Source organism: Orycteropus afer, unplaced genomic scaffold (assembly GCF_000298275.1).
Source record: "Orycteropus afer afer isolate SDZICR_OR568_19922 unplaced genomic scaffold, OryAfe1.0 scaffold00004, whole genome shotgun sequence".
Taxonomy (NCBI): Eukaryota; Metazoa; Chordata; class Mammalia; order Tubulidentata; family Orycteropodidae; genus Orycteropus; species Orycteropus afer.
In genome coordinates, this window is record NW_006921591.1 from 29,536,380 (window position 1) to 29,543,963 (window position 7,584).

The window sequence follows — 7,584 nt, forward strand, 5'->3', positions numbered from 1 at the left end:
AATTTCCTCAGTGATTTTATTTTTCTGTTCCTGTTCTGGAATTCTGATTACATGTAGGTTATTTCTTTTGTTGGTATCCCACATGAACCTTAAGATTTATTCATTTTGTTTTGATCTTTTTTGTGATTCATCCCTTTCCAGAGATTTATTCAGGTATTTGTCTTCAATCTCATTAATTCCGTCTTCCACTGATTTGATTCTACTCATTTTCCCTTTCAATGTGTTATCTATTTCTGAAAATTTAGTATTAAACTTCTGTATTTCTATGTCTAGATTTTGTATCTTTTCTAATTTTTCATTTATTTTGTTGCTTTGTTCTTGTGTTGTTTTTGAAATTGTTCTGGGGTTTTGTCTCTGTTTCCCTTAATTTTTTCAGTGTTTTCCTTGATCTGTATGTAAATCATTGTAGGTACCTAAGTATAATTGTTTTGAATTCCTATCAGGGTGTTCCAATGCAGCTTCTTCCTCAGGGATGAATTCTGTTTCTGTTTCCTTCTCCCTTGTTTCCACTGCTTTATCTTGCTTCTTTGTGTAGACTGTGGTGTTTTGTTGTCTCTGAGACTTTGTGACCTTGTTTCATTTATATTTAGCTGGTGAGTGTATGTTGGAGAGATTCACCCAAGATTTTGGTTTCTTTGTTTTGTTTCAATGTATCTGAGGAAGCAGGGAACTATTTTCCTCTATTTGATAGTTGGCAGAACTCATGCACTCACCACCTGACCCCTGGTGGTTGTGGTGGAGAATGAGAGTGGCTGCACAGATCTCTGTTAACTGTTTGTGAAGAGCAGTTAAAGGTCAGTCAGGCTTGTATTGGTGGTTGTGTATCATTAGCCAGTTGGTGCAGAAGGCAGTGGTAGCCCTCACTCAGTAAATCACTTAATAAAGGGGGCTGCAGGAGGTATGGGTGTGGTTGGGTCATATGGGCATGGTTGCTGTTTCCCACTAAATTGGCTAAAAACAACAATCAAAAACCCACCAGAAAAGTAAAAATTAGTTTCCGTATATATTCAAAAAAAAGTTGAAAATTAGAACCTGGGAAGAAAGAAAAAAAAAATGGGGGCTAGGAGGGGCAAGACACCCTGGCTCCTTCAGAGCACACAGACTGGAATGGAATTTCTGCCATCCTAGAGGATGCATGAGGATGAGGTAGTCTGTACCTCCATTCACCAGGAGGGTATGGGGTATAAGATTAAAAAGGGGAATATGTCACCTTTCCAGTCTCCAGTCTGGTATGTCTGTGCTGTCCCTGGCAAGTGGAGCCTACTCTTAGGTCCCTGGAATGTAAGAGAATGCTCTCACTTTAAATATCCAAAATGGTCAAAAAGCTTGTAAATATTCAAAATGGCAGCATCCTCAGGACAGCCAAAAGTTCAAACTCTTGGATGTCATAGATTGAGGGTCATGTTATGGCAATTCTTAAAACCTTAAAATTGCCATTGACCCAGCAGTTCTACTCATAGGCATATGTCAAAAAAAAAAAAAAAAAAAAAAATTTAAAAAAAAAAAAAAAAAAAAACTTGAAAACAAAGATGCAATAAGAAACGTGTACACCATGTTCATTGCAACACTATTTACAATAGCCAAAAGATGTAAACAGTCTTAATGTCCATCAATATATGAATGGATAAACAAAATATGGTACATGACTACAATAGAATATTACTCAGCCATAAAGAAAAATGAAAATGAAGTCCAGATAAATGTCACAATATGGTTGAACTTTGAAAAGTTAAGCTGATGTAATAAGTCAATCCCAAAAGGTCAAATATTGGGTAAACTCACTTACACAGAATGTCTTAGTAAAGCAATGATATAAAGACCAAAGTTCTATCAGTGGTTATCAAGGTGAAAGGGGAGAAAAAGGAGCAATCAAGGAATCATTGATTAGAAAGCAGTGAGTTTCTGTTTATGTTGATGGAAAATTTGCCAAACATTATTAATGATGATTGCACAATATAATTGAGAGAATTTATGTCACTAGATTGTATGTGTGTAAAACATTGAATAAGCAGATGCATTACACACACACACACATAAGCATACACACACATGCAGAACAACTGAAAAAAATCTATATGTATTTGACATTTTAGTAATCATGTTGTATTCTGTGTGGAAGGACAAACATTTTTGGAGGACTTCTCTGTGCCAAATACTGTGCATCTTGTATCGTGCACAATACATTCTGTGAGATAAGATGGTATGCAATTCGGATGTAATACCATATTACATACAGGCAGTACTAGTACGATCTGTCGTTAAATTCCTAAAGCCTATTATATTAAAACTTTATGGGAACCTGTTAGACAAACTCTGTGAGGTCTAGCCACTGGAAAAAGGAGGCTGGCCTGGCCACATATGCCACATATATGGCTTTTCTGGGCAGGGTCTTCATGGGCCGTGCGATCTGGAATTTGTACGTATCTAGGTATGGGGGCAGGGACAGGAGAAGTGCTGAGTTATGACAGCAGAGACTGGTTGGGGAGCAGGTTGCCAGTGCCAGAAGTACAGATAGCAGTGACTGCTCTGGCTTCCTCTGCCCTCTGGGGATGACATCTTTTTGATCATGTGTAACCCACTGTTGCCATCTCCTGGAGCCACAAGCTGGCAGGCATCCCAAGCCCAGCTGGTACTTTTAGCACCAACAACAGGAGCAAGAAGTCTTGCCAGGAGCTGTTCAGTGGTAGGAGTGAAAGGCTGCTTGGCTGCTGGGTAGGTGAATGAAGCCAGGAGAAGGGGAAGAAGGAGGTGGAGGAAGAGGCTCTGTGGGAATTAGGATGCACTCTGTAACTCTGTTGTTCATTTATTCTGATGGTTTGAGGTTTGCCTTTATCTCTTGTTCTTCTCCTAGTGCTTTCCTTTGCCTTGAACATATGCAAAAAAAAAATAAAATAAAATAAAAAAATACTAGGCTTACTTGTCTGATAGACACTGGTGGGTCCACCAAGGCTATGGGCCATAGACATCCTTCTAGCCTGGAATTGAATTCACCCCAAGGCTCACCTGTCAGCCATACAATAGACAAGCCTAAAAGGTGAACAATAACATCAGAGAGGTATGCACTCCTTAGAACACTCATAGTAGATGGAAAAAAAAAAAAGTGGCATTTACCCCAAGATAAAGATCAGAAGACAGGAAGGGATAGGAAGAAGGGCAAATAGAAATGGGAAACAGGGAAGAAGTGAGAAGTGTTGTTACATTGTGAGGATAGCAATCAATGTCACAATACAAAATATGTATGAATTCTTGAATGGAAAACCAATTTGCTCTCTAAACCCAAATTACAATGAAAAAGTAATAAAAAATAAATAAACAGAAAGGAAAATGTTAAAATGTATTTGGAATTCTCAACTCATCATCTCACAACCGGTCTCAGGAATGGGCATGAAGCAATAGGCCTCTGAGAAAGCCTGTACTATTTGGGTGGGAGTTGAACTTCTATTGACCTCTTTGTTATTCAGATTATATTTTATGGCTCCTCCTAGTTTTAAATATATACAGAAACTAAATTTATTTTGAGGCACTTACAGGTTGTCCCATATTTCTAAATCAGAAGGCCACTAGAAAAAGGGCACCAGTTACTAATAATGATTCCTTTGTGAATATTAAGTATTTCCAGTCAGACAGAGCCTGAACATGCAGGTTGTTTCCAGAGTGTTAGAACATGGAAAGTAATGCTTATTACCTAAAACAAGAAGCAGACCATATACAACAGAAAAAAAAAAAAAAATCCACGATGAACTATCTTACCACACACCTGGCTCAAAATCTGTCCAGGTGGAAATGGAAAACTATGCTCAGTATGCTTCCACCTACCACCTCAGCTGAGGGACTTAAAAGTCTTCTTTATTATGCTCCCCATGGTTATGTAATCTTAGTTAGCTGTTGAAGAACTCTGCTATACATACTGCCATCTGGCATCATAGAGGGCAAATATGAAAATCTCCTCATCCCCAGCCATAACTACATGGAGTACAGTGTAGATTTTCCCACTTGGTCACTATATGTGGTCAGATATGGGCACCAACCTGGAATGATAGCTCTTCAAACCTGCTGACAATCACTCTTCCTGTCTTCTGAGTTTTATCCTGGGGTAAATGCTGCCTGGTTTTTCTTTTTTTTTAATTTTTTTTATATATATTTTTTAAAATCTATTATGAGTGTTCTAAGGAGTGCATAACTCTCTGATTTTATTGTTCACCTTTTAAGCCTGTCTACTGTTTGGCTGGGAGCTCTGGTAGCATAGTGGCTAAGTCACTTGCCTGCTAACCAGACGGCTGGCGGTTCAAACCCACCAGCCACTCCTCGGAAGGAAGGTTGGGCAATCCTACTTCCGTAGTGATACTGCCTCGGAAACCCAAGGAGGGGTCGCTATGAGTCGTGGCCGACTCGACGGCACATAACAACAACAACAACAACTGTTTGGCTGACAGGTGACCCTTGAGGTGAATTCAGTTCCAGGCTGGAAGGATGTCTAAAGGTCATAGTCTTGGGGGATCCACCAGTCTGTACCAGCTCAGTAAGCCTAGTTTTTATCTATCTGTCTATCTATCTAGGAGCTCTGGTAGCATAGTGCCTAAGGCATTCGACTGCTAACCAGAAGGCTGGTGTTTCAAACCCACCAGCCACTCCTTGGAAGGAAGATGGGGCAATCTACTTCCGTAGTTATACTGCCTCGGAAACCCAAGGAGGGGTCGCTATGAGTTGGGTCAAACTCAATGGCAAATAACAACAACAACAACATCTATCTGTCTATTAATTGAGTGTGTTCAAGGCAAAGGAAGACACTAGGAGGAGAGCAAGGCTTAAAAGGGAATAAAGGTAAATAGCATTATGTACATGATCCTACAATAATAGCAGTAACAATAATCTATGAGAGGGTATATAGGTTGACAAGCAAACTGAACAAATGTGGGAAGGTAAATAAGACTATATCACAAATATATTTAAATTCAACAGAAGATATATAGCGATTTATGCTGCCACAGATATATGCATGAATACAGTAGAGCAAGCAGGGGGCAAGCTATGAAAACTTCTTAGTCACAATCAATCACCTTAAGGGAATGAGATTCTGTGTCTGGGAGCTCAGGATCCTCAAGGTCAATTGGCATAGTAGAGTCCACAAAGAAAATGCTCTGCATCTTACTTTGATGAGTAATGACTGGGGTCTTAAAAGCTTGTGAGCAGCCATCTAAGATGCAAGTATTGGTCTCTCCCTATCCAGAGCAAAAGAAAATCAAAGACAGAAAGAAACAATTAATTGAAAGGACTAATGAATCATGCCTGGCTATTTTAGAAAAACAAAGACACACTGATTGCTTGGGAATTCCCAGGGCTTTTCAAATACCAGAGACAAAAGGCTACACAAAAGGGTAATTCTTAGCCCCACAGATATATTATTGTTGTATAACAGAATAAAGCTCTGTTCAGTACTCCTTATTCTTAAAATCATTGTCATGTTTGAGCCCATGCTGAGCCCATTGTTGTAGCCACTGTGTCAATATATCTTGTGGAAGGTCCTCTTCTTTTTCACTAACCTTCTAATTACCAAGCATGACTGGGACTGGTGCCTCTTGATACCCTGTCCAAAGTAAGTGAGGTGAAGTCTCACCTTCCTCACTTCAAAGGAGCAATCTGGCTGTAGTTCTTCCAAGACAGATTTTTTTGTTCTTCTATCAGTTCATGATATATTAAATATTTTTCACTAACAGCATTATTCAAATACATTACTTCTTCTTCAGTCTTCTTTGTTCATTGTCTATTTTGTGTACATAATGAGGCAATTGAAAATACTATGGCTTGTGTCAGTTCCACCTTAGTTCTCTAAGTGATATCTTTGCTTTTCAACACTTTAAAGAGAACTTTTGCAGGAAATCTGCCCAATGAAATATGTTCTTTGATTTCTTGACTGGTGTTTCCATGGATGTTGATGGTGGATCTAAGTAAAAAGAAACTTTAATACTTCTGACTTTATCAAATTTTATAAAATAATGGTGTGTCACCCTGGAAGATAACAATATAAAGAAGGTGATCTGATAAGTATTCAGAATGACTGAGGTTATTCTTAATTTGTCTTACTAACTCCCTTTTCTCCCTTTTTTGCAGTTTATTATTGTACTTGAATTAGGATTAAAAACCATCAAATTGAACATATTCTGCTTTTCCTAAACAATGGTTAATTTATGCTAAACCATCCTTGGTGTCATCTTATGCATTCTGCAGCCAAACATATACATTAGAGCAGGAGAGGATGGATTAGAATGGGATCAGAGCAGATTGAAGATTCTTTAATTTCCTCTCTTCATTTAAAATGTATAGATTTTACAAATAAAAAATAAATAATATTGTGGGTCTACTTTATCATTTTTGTAGTGACTTCATTTACTTTTGACTACCAGATTGCAGCAATAACAATTAAAAAAAAAAAATTGACATGGAGTGGATTCTGACCTATAGTAACCCCATATGTTACAAAGTGAAACTACTCCATAGGGTTATCTTGACTTGTACTATTTAAGGAAACAGATTAATAGGAATTTCTTATGTCAAGCTGTGGGGTGAGTTCAAACCGCCATAGTTTAAGTTCTGTGTAAGCAAACCTCCAAACTGAGACACTTAACATGACTAAAATGTCTGAACCAGATCTAAATTTAACTCTACTTGGAATTAAACTCCAGGTTAGTCTAATGTATCTGCTTCTGGGGCTCTGAAGAGACTATTTGGCTTCTTATAAAAGTTTAATTGCTTGTAACACAAAGATTTCAAGGGTAAATATTTTAGCTTGTGTGAGGAACTGTTTTGGTTAAAAGATGTTTGTTGATCAGCAATAGGAAGATCAATGGAGAAAGGGCAAACACATGGAAACTGAACAGCTCCCTTCTTAACAATGACTAGATAATAGAAGAAATAAAAAATGAAATTTAAAAATCCCTTGAATCAAATGAGAATGAAAGCACAACATACCGAAATCTTTGCGACACAGCAAAAGCAGTGATCAGAGGCCAACTTATAGCAATCAGTGCACACATCAAAAAAGAAGAAAGAGCAGAAATTAATACCTTAAACTAACATCTCCAACAATTAGGAAAAGAACAGCAAGAAAATCCAACAGTCACCAGAAGAAAGGAAATAATAAAGATTCAAGCAGAGATCAAGGAAATAGAAAAGACAATAGAAAAAATCAACAAGATTACAAGTTGGTTTTTTGAAAAGACTAATAAAGTTGACAAACTACTAGCACTTGACTGCTAACCAGAAGGCTGGCGGTTCAAACCCACCAGCCACTCCTCGGAAGGAAGATTGGGCAATCCTACTTCCTTAGTGATACTGCCTTGGAAACCCAAGGAGGGGTCTCTATGAGTTGGGATCGACTCGATGGGCACATAACAACAGCAAAACTAGCAAATTTAACAAAGGAAAATAGGGAGAGAATACAAATAACATGAATAAGAAATGAATTGGGCAACAACACAACAGAACCAACTGCAATAAAAAAGATAACATCAGCATACTATGAAGAACTATTGTTGTTATGTGCCATCGAGTCAGACCTGACTCATAGCAACCCCTCCTTGGGTTTCC